This window comes from Coffea arabica, chromosome 5c (assembly GCF_036785885.1).
Source record: "Coffea arabica cultivar ET-39 chromosome 5c, Coffea Arabica ET-39 HiFi, whole genome shotgun sequence".
NCBI lineage: Eukaryota > Viridiplantae > Streptophyta > Magnoliopsida > Gentianales > Rubiaceae > Coffea > Coffea arabica.
In genome coordinates, this window is record NC_092319.1 from 30,950,799 (window position 1) to 30,969,006 (window position 18,208).

General features: G+C 34.9%; 1 long non-coding RNA gene across 1 annotated transcript; it reads right to left on the reverse strand.

Moving 5' to 3' along the window:
• Window positions 1–1,341: 1,341 nt before the first annotated feature.
• Window positions 1,342–5,243, reverse strand: LOC113689993 (uncharacterized). Its single transcript, XR_003448284.2, has 3 exons — window positions 4,326–5,243; window positions 3,728–3,803; window positions 1,342–1,409 (listed from the first exon to the last, which is right to left on the reverse strand). It is a non-coding gene; the product is annotated as an uncharacterized lncRNA (long non-coding RNA).
• Between the last annotated feature and the right edge of the window lie 12,965 nt (window positions 5,244–18,208).

Consider the following 18,208-nt stretch of genomic DNA (forward strand, 5'->3'; position numbering starts at 1 on the left):
AATCTAAACCCATACCAAACATTTTCCAAACACAAGTACATACATACATACATACACACATATATATGTATATATACACTAGTAAATTTATAAAATAATCTAATATTCTATGGCCAATGAATTGAATCACTACAAGAAATTTGGTCTTTTGTGACAATAAAAAGTCACCATTAAAAATTAAAAAGTCGTCATTATATGAGTATAGTGACGACTTTTTCCATTGTCACATCGTTATCACTAATTCTATGTCACAAATAGATATGTGTGACAACCTATACAAAGTCGTCACTAAATATTACTATTTAATGACGAAGACTAAGTCATCACTAAGGATTAGTATTCTGTGACAAAGTTTCTTGTCACTGTTTCAAAATTTTTGCTATCATAAGATAGCAAAAGTCATCACAAATTTGAACGTACACAGTGACGACTTGAACTTGTCACTCTCACTCCTAGTATTCTGTGACAAGAATAGTCGTCACTTAGTGAACTTACAACTTTGTCTACAAGAGCTGCAATTGTTCATTCCAAATCACTACAAGAAAATTGTTCATTAGTGACAACACAAAGTCATCACAAAACATACAAATATCGTCACAAATACCTTTTATTGACGACTTTTTGATCGTCACAAAGTCGTCACTAAATCCCCGTCGGTAAAAGTAAACAGTGTTTAGGTCATCACTAAATAGTTCTCATTAGTGACGACTTTAAGGAGAGCATTTTTGACAAAAGATCAAGTCGTCAATAAAACACTTCCAGATTGTCGTCACTAATGACAACTATTTAGTGACGACCTGAAATGTCGTCACTAAATAGTTGTCATTAGTGACAACAATCCGGAAGTGTTTTATTGACGAATTGACCTTTTGTCAAAAATGCTCTACTTAAGGTCGTCACTAAAAAGCACCGAAAGCCATTGTATATAACTATTTTACTGACAACAATTGTCGTCACAAATTTAGCTTAGATTTAGTGACAGTCTCTGTTGTGACAAGGAGTTTTTATTTTCTATTTTGTGACAACTTTTTTTTGTCATTAGATAATTTCTCAATAGCTTAATAGTCATAATTTGACCTGTAATCATTGCTAAATCATTGATTTTAAACAAACCATACAAATAAACATGAACGATTGATAACCAAAAGTATTTGCATTAGATTATATGGTAATAATATAGCATTCTCAAATGCCAAATTCAAGTGTACATTACCCAACTAATGCCTACAAAAATAACATTTGTCCAAAATATCACTTGTACATAAGGTACATTTACAAAAGCAATCACAGTTTAAGAAATTGAAGAACATCTAAATGAACCACTCCATGAGCAAAAGGCAATTTTGTCTTCAACATTCTTCAACCATAACCATAGATATCTTCCAAAAGCTAGTATGAATAGCATTTATCTGTCATAAAAGAGTAAAAGAAGTAGGTAAGAGGAGGAGTATAATAATAAAGAACAAGTAATGAGACTTAGATTATTAAGACAAAAATTACAATTCATTAAGAATCTCATATAATTTGGGCCCACATATTACAGCACCAGCAAGAAGTTAGAAATCACAGTCCAATCTATACAAATACAACACTGCATAAGCTCAACTAAAGAGCTCTCTGCCGGAACTTCAAACAAATTCACAAGATAAAAATCTAAGGTCCAACCATAATCTTGCAAATAAAAACTTCAGCATTCACAGCAAAACAGCCCTCCAGGTCATCGGATGGAGGAAACTAACAGCTTTCATTCAAAATGGCATAAATGAAACGACAATGGCAAAGCTGAAAACATATTCTACTACAGGAGAACTGATATGGGTCAAATTATTCACATGCCAAGTGTAGAATCCTTTGAAAAGAACATACAAAGCCATGAGGAACTTTTCTTTTGGACAACAAATATTCTCTGCAATAATTTTATTCCCAACCGTGGCCTTCTTTTAATTCATCATTTCAAATCTATTGCACACAGGGACGGAGCCAGAAATTTATTTTTGGGGGGGGCTGAAGTGTATTAAAAAAAATTTTTGTGACGAAATAAATATATTTAATAAGTAAAATTTAGAATCGATAATTATAAAAATAATAAAAACATATAATTATACATACCCAAAAATTTGTTATTGATTAACACTTGAAGTATTGGTAGTTGTTGCACTCGAATAACGAAGAGGAGGCAATTGCATTCTGCGAGTTTTCATCCGTTGAAAACGCTGCAATATTTGCTCAATATTTGAAAACGCTACAATTATGGTCTAAATTCCAGAATTAATCTGTCCAAAAAACCACATAAAATATGCAAACAGAGGACTAAGCTTAAAAGAGTGAAATTAGTTTGATTTTTCCAGATTTTGGGCCACGGTGAACAAAGGGAGACTTGGGGGGCCAGAGTGCAATTTTAGAAAGTTATTTTTGCAAAGCACATTTCTACAATCTGTTCATGCAAGGCTACGGTGAGAATTTATGCAACATCAACCTGCTACCTTCTCTAGTTCACTATCAATTCGAATATGTCACTCACAAACATCAGCTTTTTGAATCAAACAATCGCAAGACACACTCCTAATCACCACCCAAGCCAAATATTACCCTTTTGTTGCAAGATCAAATCAGAAAATCTGGTTTGGTGACAGCTAGCAAAAACAAAGGGGTAGCAGTGGTTTTCAAAATAACAAAACAAAAATGCAGCGAAAATGTTTAACTCTTGTTTGAAGTGCCGAACCAAAACATTCAAGAAAACATGCTAAAGATCAGATCTTGAATTTGAACAAAATACTAAACATGCTAATCCAACACCACTTATCTAATCCACCTTTTCAATATAAGACCAATCAGCAGGTTGGATGGCTGAAACTTGGTGAGCAATTGCAGAAAAAAAAAACAGCAAAGAGGACTGCAAAAATTTTATTCTGCTGCAGATTTGATGCTCATCAAAATGCAACCAAAATGGCTTAGAGCTCTGCCATAACTTCAAACAAACTCACAAGATAAAAATCTTAGGCACAACCATAATCTTGCAATAAAAACTCAGTATTCACAGCAAAACAGCCTCGCAGATCATCGGATGAAGGAAACTAACAGCTTTCATTCAAAAATGGCAGAAATGAAACAACAATAGCCAAACTGAAAAACATATTCTACTAAAAGGAAATTGATACGGGTCAACTTATTCACATGCTAAGTGTAGAATCCTTTGAAAAGAACATACAAAGCCATGAGAAACTTTTCTTTTGAGCAACAAATATTCTCTGCAATAATTTTATTCCCAACCGTGGCTTTCTTCTAATTCATCATTTCAAATCTATTGCACAACCACAAGGGAAAAGCAGGGAGCTACAGCATACCATCAAAACCCAACCTCTTGCATAATTGCCAAAAACGTCAACTACCCAACTCTAGTAAACAAAATTTCTGGGATAAGAACACGCAAAATGCAAGCAAAATCGTCTTCAAGCAAGACTGTCGGTTAGGTATTTCGTCAAACACCACATGAGCATAAGAAATTTTAGCTAATCTCTCGCTCAATTGATGTAAAGCAGCACCCAAAATTATCAGAAATCCCAAGAAAATCCAACCAAATCAACACATAAAACACGTATAATCATAAAATTATGGGCCATCAACAGGGGAAACGCAACAACCAAGTCATGGCAGACCCATTTGAAAAACTTTCCAAAACTTGTGATCAAGGAAAAAAAATGAGATACAAATGAAAGGGATAACTTACGGTGGACTGCTAGCGGCGGTGCTCTTCTGGCAGCAGGACTGGAGACAGTCGGGGATGGCGGTGTCCTTGAGATCGACTGAGATAGGCAGAGTAAGCCTTAGCGTTTGATTATAGGGGGTTTTCCGGCGGCTTGGGGGGGGGCTTAAGCCCCCACCAGCCCCCCCTTAAATCCGTGGCTGATTGCACAACCACAAGGGAAAAGCAGGGAGCTACAGCATGCCATCTTAGCAAAAACAAAACCCAACCTCTAGCATAATTACCAAAAACTTCAACTACCCAACTCTGGTAAACAAAATTTCTGGGATAAGAACAACGCAAAACGCAAGCAAAAATCATCTTCAAAGCAGGACTTTCGGTTAGGCATTTCGTCGAACAGAAAATAGGCACTAAAATTTCACCGACTTTTTTTGCTCAATTAAGGTCATTTTCAGCCCCAAAAGTTTGCCAGAAACACAGCAAACAGTCCAATTAACACATACAGCATGCGTATTCAAAAATCATGAACAAATAACCGAAAATTGCAACCAAACACAGTCACGGCAGCCTGTTTCAAAGGCTTGAACAAAACTGAAGTTTTAAAGAAGAAAAGACAGCTTACCGTGCTCTTGCTTGATGAAAATTGGCCGGTGATGATGGTGGATTCGGTGAAGTGGCGGCGCTGGCGGTGGTCGACGGCAGTGGTGATTCTAGTTCTTACTCTCCTCTGCCTCCGTTTTGATTTTTCCCTAGCCCGAAGCTTCTTTCTTCCTCTTGTTCTGGTTCCTGCTCTTGTCTTCCTCTCAGAAACTCCCCGAAGTTCTCCCTTTCACTTTCGCGTCTCCCTTTTCTCTAACCCTAGCCGTCCCTTTTCCTCTTAGTTTTCTGCTTTGTTCCGCCGCCCCTTGTCTTTCCTTTGCTTTGTTCTTTTTAGCCCAAACCTCTCTCGGCCTTCTCTGTTTTTCCCCACCGAAGCCCCCCTCTCGGTTCTCTCCTTTTTCTTCTCCTTGTTCTCAGCCCCTCTGTTTTCCCCTTGCGTTTTTGCTCTTTTTTCCTCCTCTGCCCGTCAGCCGCCACCCTCTTTTCCTTTTCTCTGTTTTTTGTTTTCGTTGAGCTTCCCTCTCCGTCCTTTTCCCTTCACTCAGCCGAAGCCTCTCCTCAGCTTTCAGCCGCTAAACTTCCCATTTTTTCCTTTCAATCTTTCTCTTTCTTTTTCTTTAGCCTCCGATGAAGCACCTCCTTTTTTTCCTTTTCGTTTTCCACGGTTCCTTTTCATCCGCCACCCCCTTGGTTTTTCTTTTACTCTGTTTTTTCCAGCCGTCCTCCCCTCTCGGTTCTCTCCTTTCTTTTTTCTCTTTTCGGCCACCAACCAGGTTCCCCCTCTACTCAGCCGCCAAACCCTCCTCTTTGTCTTGCCTTTTTTTTCAAGCCCCGTTGCCCTTTTCTTCTCTTTCTTTTCCTTTTCAAAATATCTATCCTACAAGTGTCTAGACACCTCACCATCTAGGTGAGGTGAGGTGTTGTCAAATGCAAAAAGGGACACTTGTTTCTATCCATGATCCCCACTTGTCATTATTTTTTTTTGCTTTTTCTTTTTCTCTTTTTTTTTAGTACGAGACAAAAATAAATAATAAAATAAAATGAATTAGAACAAAATAAAATAAAATAAAATAAAAATAAAAATAAAAGCCCTAGAATTGAAACAAATAAACCTATTAAATTAATTAAACAAAATAAAATTAAAAAAACAAAAATTTGGTGTCTACACATAGTTTCAATAAAAATAATCATTTCCCAACATTTGAGACCAATCATCATGTTTTTTTTTTATTTTTAATTTGGTTTGAAGCATAGATTTTATTGCTATAGTATTATTCTTTATTTTTTAGTACAAAAACACAAATTTTCGTCAATATAGGTGGCAAAATTTGTTAATTACATATAAGTGAAAATATACTTTTATAATTTGCAAATATTTTACCCCTGCAATTTTTTATAATTGCAGCACTAAAGTACATCATTAATTGAAAATAACGAAAGTCAAATTCTATGGTTATAACAGACTTTCATTAAAAATAATCAAATGCTATTAATAAGACATTATTGTTAAGTCAAAATCAAAGAAAATTTAGTGATGACATAATGTTATCACTAATTTATTCAAGATTATAATGACAAGAAAAGTCATCACTAATTAAATTGCTAGTTTTTAATATTGTCAATTGCTAGTTTTTAATACTTTTGTGAAAATATTGATAATGGTTGAGAAAATTTTGTTACATTACTGCAAGTGATAAATGTACTTTTGTTCTTTTTCAAACATTTATTTTAATGTTTAATTTTGTTTAAAATTATTGTACTAGTATAGATTTGCAAGACAAAACTTAAGTTCTCAATAGTTAAAAAATTCATTACAGAGAAAACACAAAGTAGTAGTTACAAAATGTGTATAAATTACAGATATTTTGTTAATTGCTTTGTAGTACTTTGTTATTCCTCTGCTAATACTACTTGGCATGTAGTACAAAGGATAAATCTGTCATAAATTTCTTATTCCATTGATAAAAAGACCTGCCTGCCTTATAACTATTGTAATGAAAGATATATCTTTAGAATTTATAACAAATTATTACTTAAGTTTGAGAAAATTATAAAATATTTATGCATAGTTTATCAAGATACCATTCGCAATTTCCTAATAAAAAAATAGGGGCTAAATTGTAAAAGCTAGGGTGCCATAATAGAAATAATAAAATTGGTGTATTACATATAGGGGTTAAATTGCAAAAGTTAGAGTGCCATAGTAGAATTAATGAAATTGGTGAATTACATATGGGGCTAAATTACAAAAGTTAGGGAGTAATAATAGAATTAAAGAAATCGGTGTACTACATATGGGGCTAAATTGAAAAAGTTAAGGTATCATAATGGAATTAATGAAATTTATTACAACATTTGGGGCTAAATCGCAAAAGTTAGGGTGGCACAGTAGAATTAATGAAAGTGACTTAGAAATAAGTACTTTAAACAGTGACGATTAATTCTTGTCACTAAATCCGAATCGGTAGAGTGACAGTGACGATATTAGAAGTTGTCACTATATAGATCATTTTAGTGACAACTTTTTCAAGGTCGTCACTGAAGACTTAGTTGCTTTGAGCAATTATGATAATTTTCCTTGTCGTCACTAAATAACCACTTTTTGTGACGACTTTTGTCGTCACTAAAAAATGTTGTCACTAATGACCATATTTCTTGCTGTGTAGTTTGTGACGAAAATAACGGGTCGTCACTAAACATTTAGTTGCTTTGATGCAATTGTGACAACTTTAGGTGTCGCGACTAAAGAAGCACCTTTTGTGACGACTTATTGTCATCACTACAGAATGTTGTCACTAATAACCTTTTTTTTAGTGATCAGTGACGACAACAAAAAGTTGTCCGTAACTAGGCCAAGCAATAGTGATGATGTTTTTAATGTCGTCACTATTGTGTGTTCCAAACACTCCCGCGCTCTTGCTAAATCTTGGCGGGAATTTACTAGTGACGACTTTTCTAAGTTGTCACAAATGAGTTGGCTCCCATTAGAGGTTTGTGACGAGTTAGAAAGTCGTCAATAAAGGATCCACTTTTGTGATAACTTTTTTTCGTCACAGAGAAAAGTTGTCACTGATGACCAATTTTCTTGTAGTGAATATAACATTGCCATGGCTCTCGTTCTGACAATTATAGCAAAAAAAATTAAATTTGGCTAAGACTGACATCTTTTGGGAAGGTTGTCACTGAATTTTGTTTAAAGGAGTTGAAATTAACCGATACAAATATGGTATTGCAATGCCATTTTCAACAAATATAACAAAACATTCAATTTGACAAAAGACAAAACCAACGTAGAATATATGTCGCAAATTCATATATTTGGCCATAACACATCTCCAAATTAATCAAAACAGAAGTGAACCACAAATGTTGGGAATATAGTAATCCCACATAATCAGTTGTAAGTTCTAATGGCCAATACATATCCTTCCCAAAAGATAGGATACTAGATTTTACCACTAAAGCATAGACTACACAACTATGGTCAGATTTTGAGCATCTCTTGCAGCACGAGCATCAGTCTTCTCACGATCAAAATATGAAGCTAGACTGCATTGAAAATAAACTTTTCTTTAGAGTTTCAGCATATCCAACTACTATGAACTTAAGTAAAAAAATCAGCCAAGTGGGTGAACCAGCCAAAATAAAAGTTCAGCCAAAAATCAGTAAAATACTTTTTCTAATTTCGCAAAGAATCATCAGGTTGGGGTTGCTTCTCATGTAAAGGAAAATAAGCAAAGATGGTTTTCTTGCCTCCTTTCTCTCCTTTGTGCATAGAATATCTAAACAGATAAAATTTAGTATCTTTTTTCCCAGCTACAAAAGAACAGATATTTGAACCAGTACACTTTCACAATAATGGTCTTTGTGCGTCCATTTCTTCCTCTATATGATCTTTCTCATGTATGCATGAACTCAAATCTATTGCAAATGCTCACAGTTTACTTTCAAGTGCTCAGCAGTGTACTTTCAAGTGCTCACAATGCGCTTTCAAGATACAATAGTGTACTTTCAAGTGCTCACAGTTTCACACAATGCAAATGCAACAAAGACTAGAAAGACAGGGTGCGAAGTTAAGGCTTGATTTTCGCAATAAGTATCATCTTTGGACCAACATTAAGCATAAAATTATACCAATAATCAAGTCATTGAGTCTTAAGGTTGAAACTCCTCACCTTCTTGCTATCTATCATTTGCGCAAGTCTTTCATTTGGGCTATCAACTCCTCGTACAGCCCCCTAGTTTCAAGTTGCTGATCATGCAAGCTCTTAATTAGCTCCTTTGGAGCATTGAATTCCTCTGTAATTTGTGTAGCTCATTAATCTACCACATCTGCCCGTCTTCAATGTTCATCAATTTCACTCCTCAAGTGGTCAGTCTCCATTGCATGCCTCTTGGTTGTGCTGCGGTTACGAAGCTGTCCAGGTATGTATCCAAGTTGCTGTTGACAACTTTCAGCACTGCTCATTGAAGTTGTAGCTTCCATATCTTTCATTGTTGCCTAAACAAGACAGAATAGCTTAGGTGTTAAAAGGCATGTCACAAAGGAGCTATAAATGCATAAAAATAGAAGGACATCTCGCACCAAAGTCTCTTTCACTAGATCATTTATCAGCCATCCTGTCTTCTTTGATGTACGATTGATTTCAAACATTTCTATCTCTGAAAGCTCCACTCCCTTTTTCCTCTTCTGTCAAATAGAAATTTTGACACCTGACTTTGAGAGTGAAGAAGGACAAAAAACATAAGCACATCTCCAACAGTTTTAATTGATTACCTTCTCTTCAACAACTCTAGCAAGTGACTTTGTTCCCACAATAGTATAAGTTTCATTCTTGGCACGATTTCCTTTGTTACGGTCACTGATTTTCTGTAATATATAAACAACCAGCAGTAATTCTAAATATTTGAAATAATTTTAATATTTAGGCAAGACTAATTCAAATATGTAACTAGACCTTGAATTATTCACTTCCAAAGTAGTTGCATATCCATGTCCAATCCTTAGCTGATACACCTTCAGGAACATGTTGAATTGCTTCCTCCTTCATCCCAAAAGTTAGAAAATAGTGATGCAACCGATATCGGTGATTCCGAAACAAGGCGTTCAATTGCCTATTTATAGCAGTTTTTGAGGTGATATTATTCTCAAATTGGAAGTCATCCTACAAGACAAATATAAGTACCAAAAAATTAAATAGAAGTACATAAGAATATTGTATGAGTATAAAGATCAAGCAATTCATTCTAGTAGTGATATAAGCAAAAAAAGACAAGTACCGTAACCGTCTTGTATATGTTCTCTGTATATTCAGCCTCAAGATGTAACCATTTGTCAACATTAAGCCTTCCAAACTTCCTAACAACACAGCCACTCTCACTAATGAAGTATTGAGAGTCCTTTCCTACTATGCACTTAATGGAAGGGTCAACTTCAATAGTTAGAGTTTCATTATCCTCTCTTTTGCGGGCTAAAGTAATGTTTCTAGTACGACCACTTCTTTTTGGCAATGGCACAGCTATAGTTAAACAAAATTCAAGGCTAAATTATCTATAATAGTTCAACCAAAATAAAAGAACTAGAAATGTAAGTGCATAAGTTGGTACCAGTATTATCATGTTGACCATCCTGAGATCTTGTAGTCTCATTTGCGTCTGATGCCAATGAATCAGGAGTTTGAGGCTGCTCGTTGTTTGAACCAGTAGTAATATTTTGTGGTGAAGATGCTGGCATCACAAAGGTCTCATTGCCGTTTGAGCTAGTACTTGCAGATGGACCTTGTTGCTGATTTGAAGATGGTGGTGGTTACTTTTGCTGTGCTTGTCTTCTAAGTGTTTGGGCTCTCGTTCCGGGTCCAGCCATCTGAAAGCAACAACTAACCAAACATCCATTAAAAAAATGTTACTAAAAAGATACTCAGGATGACAAAACAAGATGACATCAGACTAACAAACAAGATGACAAAACTTTTGGACTAACCAAACATCCATTAAAAAGATAAATCAAACAAGATGACAACATATTGAATCAACTAAACTAGAAGTTGTACTCAAGATACCAACAATCATTAGATTCATATTGAATCAATCTTATCTAATTAGAATCTGTGTCATTGTCACTAAGAATATCCTCATCTTCGTCATCATCGCAATTGTTGGGTCCCCCAATGTCACTGTCATCAATAAAGTCTTCATCAGTTTGTTGAGTTCTTCTCAGCTGTTGGTCACCATGAATAACGGATGAAGGCATGCACTTTAATAGAATGCCATCTTCACTTGAAATTGGTGGGGGGTTATCGAGATCTATTATAATATTGAATTCCCCCCTTGTGCTTCCTCTTGATATATCTCCTCAACTACTGCCTCTTTGTCCATATGTTCGGGAACATCATAACAGTTTCTTGGACCGAACCTCTCAACTAGCAATAAACTAAAGGCGACCCACAAACAAGCATCTTCAAAGCCACAAAAACCTCCAGAATTTCTGAAGTTTCCTCCAGAATTTCTGAAATTTCCTCCAAAATTTTCTCCTTCCAAGATTCAGCTCACAACCCCCCCCTTCCAAGATTCAGCTCAACATGCAGCTCACAACCCTCCCTTCCATTTCGTTTCACTCTCACAACTCAACATTCAGCTCACACGACTTACAGGAGACAGAACTATTCGAAAATAGATGGAAAAAATTGAGATTTCTTACCTCAAATTATGCCGTGACAACCTTAGGTCTTTTTTTCCTTCTGATTCAGTTTTCAAACTCTGGCTTTTCCCCAAAATTCATGGTCAAATGTCGTGACGAACTTGGGATATTTGTTATCTCCTACTCTACTAAAGCTGCCCTATCAGTTTGGGTAGCTCAATTTAGGGATGCAAATGGTGGCTCAACTTAGGGATATTTGCTATCTACTACCTACTAAAGCTGCAATTTCAGTTTGGGTAGCTCAATTTAGTGATTATCTCAGTAATTTTAGAAAGATCCCAGTGGAGAGAAGGAGAAGAAAATGGTGTCTGAAGGCAAAGAAAGAGGGAAATGAGTTTTGTCTGAAATTTGGTTAAGTTTTGTTGAGTGTTTGTCTTCCAAATGAACTTCAAACGATGTCGTTTCTGCTTCTTTTAGAACCCACCTCTACCCCTTCAATTTTCATCTTCCCGCTTCCACTATTGCACACTAAAAAATAATGCCTTCCCTCTCTAAATTGTTGAACCTTTTTTTTATAGAAATAACGCCTTCTATTTCTTTTTCTTTTTTCCCAATCTTTGTTCAATTAACATTGTTTATTATTTTGAGCTTTTTTAGTTCACAAGCTGTATTAAAACTTTGGAATATAAAAATTTAGTATTTTTTTTCTTTTTTTACTAACATAGGTTTTTTACTAAATTTTGAATTTTTTTTTTTACCAAACAACTCAGCGAAGGTCAAAAACTTGAATCAAGGCATCTCAACATTAGGATCTCTACCAAAAATAATGTTCAAAAACTAAAAGGCTTATTACAAATATGTTTATGATTCAAAAAAAAGATCTTTAAAGGCAAATATTTTTGGTATCAATTTAATAATGTTATCAATTATGCACGAAGTCTGGTCTGACAAGACCAAACAATCTGTTTAGTTGATCAAATAACCAAAATAGTTTACTAATACATGCATGAAACACTAAATCTATTTGATACAAGTACTGATTCATTAACCATAGATCCAATTTGATTATTGTAAATTGTAATACATAACAAACTCCAGTCATGCAATTGTCAAGATTTTTACTTAATTTCATATTAAATTTTATTATTCTCTACCATTATTTTCACACTATGTTAATCAGTAATTTCCCATATATTGTCAAGAGAACTAAATAATGAATTCATGATATTTTTTAACTTTATAACTAGGTATTAGTTATGTTTGGAATAATTAAAAAATAGGTAAACATCTTTTTTTACAATACCTTCCTCATTTTGCTAATGATGAACGCAACCTAATGTGTAAAAGCATAGGGTGCCATAATAGAATTAATACAACCTTTCTTTATTGCATATGTTGATAAATTGCAAAAGACACTAGTGTCATGGTAGAGTTAATGAGATTAGTTTACCAAATATGGGCCTAAAATATAAAAGTTTAGCGAAATAACGTAATTAATTAAATTTATTTACAACACATGGGCCATATCGAAAAATTAATGTGATATATGGGGCTAAAACGTAAAATTTAGGGTGTCATAGTAGAATTAATAAAATTTATTTATAACACATAGGCCATATTGAAAAAATTAAGGTGGTATATGGGGTCAAAAAGCAAAAGTTAGGGTGTGATAGTAGAATTAATAAAATTTATTTACAACATATGGGCCATATTGAAAATATTAGGGTGACATAGTAGAATTAGTGAAAGTGGGATGAGAATAAATGCTTTGTACAATGACGACTACTTGTTGTCACTAATTTAGAACGTATCACCATATTGTGACGATATTAAAAAGTTGTCACTGAAGTTGGTCCTACAGTGACAACGTCTTTTCCAGTCGTCATAATGGTGATCTCCCGCCAGACTACATAGTTGCACGCCATCCATACTGTGACGACTTATCCCTTGTTGTCACTGTTGACGGGTGAACCCACAATCAAGCATGATGACTTTTAGTGTCGTCACTGAAGTTTTCAATTGTGACAAGTTTCTATATTGTCACAGAGAATGTTGTCACAAAAGGCCAAATTTCTTGTAGTGAATACAGTAAAATTTCATGATTGTTAGATTAAATGCTACATTCTTAACCTACTGAAATGCTACCTAATTTTGCCTATCTATTGTGCGCCTCCGCTATCTTTCTCTCCCTCTCTATTTCATTTCATTAGAAATCTTGCAAACTATTTCTTTTGTCCTACCATCTCTCAATTTGTCTTTACTATTTTCATCTATTACAGTTGCATCAAAATCTGCATTTAGTATTGGTGATAGGGTGGTTGATGAAACTCGTGTCAAATTGCTTCCAGATGTGGTTAAAGCATTAGTGACTACTGATGATTAGATTGAATCAAGGAAAAAGCTGAATAAATGTATATAAATCTTCTTATTCTATTACTTAGTTCGGTTGTTCGTATTTCACTTTCTTCTTCCAAGCCAAGCCCTTGGACTCGCGAGTTCATAATATTGCATTCAATTTGTTGAATGTTAATTAATCCAAATTTATGAGAGTCTAGGTTTGGAATTACTTTTTCAGATCAATGAGGGTTTGAATCTGGATCTAGGTTTAAATAAATTTAATGGTCTAGATTTATATCAAAAGAATCCAACTCAGATCCTACTCATTGACATGCCTATGTGTGGAGTAGATAAGCTTGACGGGAATGACGAATATAGATTGGGCCTAGTATGCATTCAAAATTTCTGTCCGTTCTCTTAACTTGGGTCAATTTGGCCCACCAAACAAAATAGCCGCTTCAACGGAACAAGTCTCATTTCTTGAGTGTTTGTCTAATTATTTGACAAAGGAAAATGTTAATCATACTCTATTTTTTTATGTTAATCACACTCCCATCATTTATTTTATTGTACAGCCATATGATGAAAATGATAGGGATTAACAAAAAGAAGAGCACAATTAATATTTCCCATTGACAAAATACATTAAATCCCCCTTGAATTAGGAATCTTGTTTCACCTGTGTTTACTGTTTTTGTCCCTTCCAAAGTGAGTTTTTTTTTCCGTACTTAAAAGTTTGGGTGAATTCGATTTCGATCATCACTACAGGTCAAAACATGTTGTTGGGATCTTAAGTTGTTTACAAGAATTTTTATAGATTGCCCACCAACACCAAAGTGAGTTTATTTAATGGTCCACCATTTATTATCTTCACCTCCTCTTTGTCCAATGGAGGAACAACATGGATCTTTACGATATTCTAATTCCTTTGAAATTAGCCTAAAGCAAATGAGTAAACAACAAAATAGAGTAAACATAAAGAAAAGCTTGATCCTTCAGTGGAAAAAGCATCAGTGCGTTTCTACTAAGGAAATGTTTGTAATTCATTTTTTGTTATTTGCACTTCTACCATTTGTTTTATTATATAATTTAATAAAAGGAAACTATTTGACTAAAATTATAATGAGAGTGTGGTTAATAAAAATGGGAGTGCAAATAACATTTCCCTTCTATTTTGATTTGAAGTTTCTAGCTGCTGCATATTCTTTAACAATAGTACAAGAAATATTCCATCCGTGACATCGATATGTATTAACGTAGAAATTCATTTGGACAAAATCTATTTGTTATGTATTCGATTTGGACAAAGTGTAGCCTTCAGTTGGTGTGTAAACTGCATAATCTGCATGCATGTTAAATTTAACGTTAATAGAGGTATTATATTGCTAGTTTCAAGAAAGGTTTTGATGCAAGCGGTCTTCAAATTAAATAACGTGATTTTTGCTGTTAATTTTTATGAGGAAGTTTTTTTTTTATTTTTAATTTATGACATTCTTTAAAAATCAACACATATATCCAATTAAAATATTATCCAATAAGATAAAATTAAGTAATTTTTCAAGAAGGTATTGATTTAGTCATTAAAATTGAAACTCTAGAAATTAAATGTCCTTGTTTAATTCCCAGTGTCCCCCTCCCCGGGTTCTTAAATCACATCTCTCCTCTACCAAAAAAATGAGTAAATAAATAAATTAAGTAATTCAAGTGGAGGTCTTTTGAGTTGAATACAAAAAAAAAAAGGTTATAAGCAAGTTAATAATAATTACACCTGAGAAAGGGAATGGTCCTCTTTATGCATACATGTACATGCTGAGAGGGTGATTAGGGTCAGAAATTAGTACTTATGGCCATTAATACACTGGCTCTTTTAGAAACTACGTATGGTCGTTAATATACTGTTACTTACCGAAAGAATAGAAGCAATTAAATTTCACCAACTCCTTTTCAAGATCGATTAAAGATGTGAAGTAAGCATTATTATCTAAGTTGAAAGAAGAAAGATAATTATTCTGTTACATACTGAAACTTATACTTGTTTCAGATTGTCCTTTTATATTGAAACTTATACTAGTTTCAGATTATCCTTGATACGAATCCTGAAGGGTCTCTACGAAATGACGTCAATCCAGAGCTCAAGATCATTAGGAATAGGTTTGAAGGCAGAGATCTTGACCCGACAAGATCCTTGGAAGAAGAAAGATAATTATTGTGTTACATACTGAAACTTATACTAGTTTCAGAATGCCGTTTTATATCGAAACTTATACTAGTTTCAAATTAACCTTGATACGAATCCTATAGAGTCTCTGTGAAATCACGTCAATCCAGACTCAGGATCATTAGGAATGGATTTGAAGGCAGAGATCTTGACCCGACAAGATTCTTAACATGCGAACCTTGGTATAATCTTAACCAATGCGAAGGAAAATTGAAGAACCTTGGTCTAGGTAGGACTGCCACAATCAAGGTGGTTACTTGATTGATACATTGGCTTAAACACACAAAGAATTCTCACCCTGAATTGCTCGAATAAAGTTCACAAGAACAAGAGAATAACTCTCAATTATGCTAGAAATTCTGAATAAAGTATGTTTGGAATAGGTTACAAGAAAGTTCCTAACTAGCCCAAATTCAATTCGAACAGGGATTAATTTCCTTATGCTATCTGAACCGTTAAACTAGTAACATAATAGCTGGCCCTTTTATTTTTAGTAATGACTAACTAAACGACCAAACAAGAACCAAATGAAAACACAAACAAATGGAAGACAAATCAAAACCCTAGTTGTAAATGATGAACTCTGGCACTGGACTTGTTGCTTGTCTTGGCACCAGAATTATTCTGTTCGGCCAAGGCTCTATGATGATCGCACTGGTCTTATGTCCAAACTTGGTGCCGGCCTTCTTTTGGACTAGCTATGCTTTCAATTTGCCTCGTGTGCCTTGTTCCACTCAACAGCCATTGATCCAAACTAGTTCTTTGGGCTCAGGCTCTTCCATTTGCACCTTAGACTCCATTTCTTCTTGAGCATCTGGAACAAATGCTCCAAGAGCCTTTTTAAGTTTCTTAGTTCCAGCATGTGTAATTGGTCCAACTAGAATCTCGAGAGGATCCTTTCTTGAAGATCTGATGTCCATATTATTCCCCTTCTCTTATGAATGATTTGTTCTCAAATCTTGCTCATGATCATCACCTTCATCAAATGGACTTAAATTAGAAACATTAAAAATAGCACTAATGCCATACTAATGTGATCGATTGTCCAACATTGCAAGTGGAGCAAGTCAAGATTCCATTGGGTCCAATGACACGCGTACAAGCTAAGAAACTCAATGATTCTTTGCAAGCTTTGGTCAAGGCAGTTCAAGAGCAGGTTGGTGTCCCTAAGGCAATTGAGGCGTTGGACATCGCAAGGGACGTCGTTAATGTGATCACCACATCAAATAGCACAGGGAAAGAAGAACCATGACTGATCCGCGCTTGGATCCGTCCACGGATCGGATCGTGGATCCGGTCTAGAACATTGTTTCATTTCGTAATCATTCGGCCAAGCATTCTGTCCCTTAACCGCGGGACTAAAACCGTGGAAGAACCAAGACAAACCGTTCGCCGGTTACATATTGTGGGACTAAACCAGGGGAGACTCCGTAGCAAACTGTCCGCCGATTTCGTGTCGAATCATGGACTAGCATTTGCTTCTTTTAGTCGTTTGTTGTAGTTATCTAATAAAAATCATGTCCAAAATCTCATGTTGAGTTGGGCTATGGTTCATAGCTGTTAGATGTATTTTTAGTTTGTTATTAACTTCGATGAGTCACGGCCAGCTTTAGTGAAGATAAAGCTGCGACTTAGTCTGTAGTAGTTTCCTAATTTGATTGGGTTTCTTAGTCTAGTCGTTGCCTATATAAAGGCTTAGCATTGCTTTGTAATAGATACATTATTCTGACAAAAAAATTGAGAGAATTCTCTTGGCTTCTTTGAGGCTTTCTTGAATATCTTAGAGGGTAGATCTAAGAGTTCAATTTGACTTATCAATCAAAGACTGCACTTGATTGCGGCGTGTTCTACCCATACCAAGGTTCGTTGTCCACGTGAACAATGGATTGAAGTCTTTCGCTGTGTGAGTTTCAAGTGTCGTGTCAAAACTTTGATTCCTTAATCTAGATCCTTGGGCTTGTTCTTGCTATGGGTGTCATCGTGGGATTGACGGGGTTCGTATCAGCTGACATCAGAGTTAATTGAAGGTATCGAGTTATATCATTTCTTTCGTTTTGTGTTTTGTCCGTATTATTTCTTGTCTTGTTTAAATTCTTTCTTGTCTTGTCCGAATTTGTCCTCTAGGATTTATTTCTTGTTGTCATTTCTTTTGTGTCAAATATGCCCATTCGTGTGCCTTGTCTTTTCATCTTGTGTATCTGTGAGTCATAAAATTTTTTTTTCTTTGTGGTTAAAGGCTGTTCTTGTTTATCGTTGGAATCTTGAAGTCAATCTTGGAGTTTCTTGAAGTTCTTGATTGAAAAAAAATCATCAATCTTGAAGTTCTTGCAAACCCTAGTTGAATTCTTGGGAGAATTCGATTTCTTGGGGCTGTTCTAGGATTTATTTCTTGTTGTCATTTCTTTTGTGTCAAATATGCCCATTCGTGTGCCTTGTCTTTTCATCTTGTGTATCTGTGAGTCATAAAATTTTTTTTTCTTTGTGGTTAAAGGCTGTTCTTGTTTATCGTTGGAATCTTGAAGTCAATCTTGGAGTTTCTTGAAGTTCTTGATTGAAAAAAAATCATCAATCTTGAAGTTCTTGCAAACCCTAGTTGAATTCTTGGGAGAATTCGATTTCTTGGGGCTGTTAGAATCGTTTCTTGAAAACTTTCTTGAATTCTTGATTTCTTGACTAAGATGGAGGAATTCTTGAAAAGAAAATCTCGAAACAA